This window comes from Protobothrops mucrosquamatus, unplaced genomic scaffold, assembly GCF_001527695.2.
Source record: "Protobothrops mucrosquamatus isolate PMUCROS unplaced genomic scaffold, P.Mucros_1.0 scaffold3616, whole genome shotgun sequence".
NCBI classification, from domain to species: Eukaryota; Metazoa; Chordata; class Lepidosauria; order Squamata; family Viperidae; genus Protobothrops; species Protobothrops mucrosquamatus.
The window spans coordinates 2,667-5,141 of NW_015389579.1; the positions used below are offsets into that span (position 1 = coordinate 2,667).

The following is a 2,475-nucleotide window of genomic DNA, read 5'->3' on the forward strand; positions in this document are numbered from 1 at the left end:
TACATCTTGCAGTAACTCCATAAGATTTGTAAATTGAACAAGTGGTGTAGAAAGAAATCTTTTCCTGTGTTCTGAACTGCCCAGAATCCATTTCACTGAACAGCTCCTAAATTCCAGTGCTTCTGATTATAAACATATCTGGTTTGGGAGTCTTATTTCTCTTTTTTTCCCCCCAGTTTCTGAAGATTTGAGCATCAAACCTGCTGTTCACTGAAGCATGAGCTTTGGACATGGCCACCCTCTGCTGCATTCAGAAGCCTTGGCTGCCCCCCAGCATCTCTAGAATGAGTTGGAAACATCTTGTTATAGTCTCTGTGTGGCTGCCATCCTTTGTTTTGGGTGGAGCCTCCCCCACCTCCTGCCCAGCTGCCTGTTCCTGCAGCAACCAAGCCAGCCGGGTCATCTGTACACGCCGGGAGTTGGTGGAAGTGCCCGAGAGCATTTCAATCAACACACGGTACCTCAATCTGCAGGAGAACAACATCCAGGTGATTAAGACTGACACTTTCAAGCACCTTTGTCATCTTGAGATTTTACAACTCAGCAAGAACCTCATCCGAAAGATTGAGGTTGGTGCCTTCAATGGCTTGCCCAACCTCAACACACTGGAGCTCTTTGACAACCGGCTAACGACTGTCCCCACACAGGCCTTTGAGTACCTCTCCAAATTGCGGGAGCTATGGCTGAGGAATAATCCCATTGAAAGCATCCCATCCTATGCCTTCAATCGAGTTCCTTCTTTGCGGCGCCTGGACCTTGGAGAGCTCAAGAAGCTGGAGTATATCTCAGAAGCAGCTTTTGAAGGGTTGGTCAATTTGAGGTACCTGAACTTGGGCATGTGCAATCTTAAGGATATCCCAAATTTGACAGCCTTATTGCGGCTAGAAGAACTTGAGCTTTCTGGGAATCGCCTGGACATGATCCAACCAGGCTACTTCCAAGGCCTGACTAGCCTTCGCAAGTTGTGGTTGATGCATGCCCAAGTGGCCACCATTGAACGCAATGCTTTTGATGACTTTAAGTCATTGGAGGAGCTCAATCTTTCCCACAATAACCTGATGTCCTTGCCCCATGATCTATTTACCCCTTTGCACCGCCTAGAGTGTGTCCACCTCAACCACAATCCTTGGCATTGCAATTGTGATGTGTTGTGGCTCAGCTGGTGGCTCAAGGAGACAGTGCCCAACAACACTACATGCTGTGCCCGATGCCATGCCCCACCAAACCTCAAAGGACGATATATTGGCGAGCTGGATCAAAGTCATTTTACTTGCTATGCCCCTGTTATAGTGGAGCCTCCAACTGATCTTAATGTGACTGAGGGAATGGCTGCTGAATTAAAGTGCCGAACAGGGACCTCCATGACATCAGTGAACTGGCTGACACCCAATGGCACACTGATGACACATGGTTCCTATCGGGTGCGCATTTCTGTCCTTCATGATGGCACACTCAACTTCACCAATGTGACAGTCCAAGACACTGGGCAGTATACCTGCATGGTGACTAATTCAGCTGGCAATACCACTGCTTCAGCCACACTCAATGTCTCAGCTGTGGATCCAGCCACTACAGGTTATACCTACTTCACTACTGTAACTGTGGAGACCATGGATTCTGGCCAAGAAGAATCAATTCCCACAGAGAAGGAACCTGGGCCAACACCTTCCCAAGGGTGGGGTATGACTTATTCCACTACTTCACTGACTCCTCGCAGCACACGCAGCACCGAGAAGCCATTCACTATCCCAATAACTGATGTCACAGAGAGTGGCATGAAAGATTTGGATGATGTGATGAAAACTACTAAGATCATCATTGGCTGCTTTGTAGCCATTACCTTTATGGCTGCTATGATGCTCATTGTCTTCTACAAGCTCCGTAAACAGCACCAGCTTCATAAGCATCATGGGCCTACCCGCACCATTGAGATCATCAGTGTTGAAGATGAGCTGCCTGCAGCATCTGGAGCTCCTGATGACAGCCACCTTGCACTTCCTGCCATTGAGCATGACCACCTCAACCGCTATAGTGCTTTCAAGGCCCACTACAACAACAATAGTGGCGGTGGACCCCTCGCATGCTCCAAGAACCCTATGCTCAATTCCATCCATGAACCTCTTTTATTCAAGAGCAGCTCTAAAGAAAATGTCCAAGAGACACAGATATGACAGCTACAGCCTGAGAAGGGGAGTAATTGTGTGGTGGGAGGGTGGCAGTGGATTAATATATGCAGTGAGGAACATGTTGAGGAACAGCTCCTCCCTCCTCACTTTAAAAACAAACAAACACAGGATTTTCACCACTGTGGCAGATCTTGGATCCCAAGCCCCCACCTTTGGTTCTCACCAAGTTAGCTTTTTACATTCTCTTCTTTTTTCTTTCTGTAAAACAAGATACTGCTATCACCTTCTGCCTGATCTTTCCTTTCTTTTTTTTCCTCTCCCCTTTTCTTTTCCTATTTTTCTACCATAC

The 2,475-nt window shown here is 47.4% G+C and overlaps 1 pseudogene; it reads left to right on the top strand.

The window, feature by feature from the left end:
* The first annotated feature begins 230 nt into the window (after nt 1–230).
* LOC107297960 lies at nt 231–2,171 on the top strand (annotated as a pseudogene).
* Nucleotides 2,172–2,475: the final 304 nt, after the last annotated feature.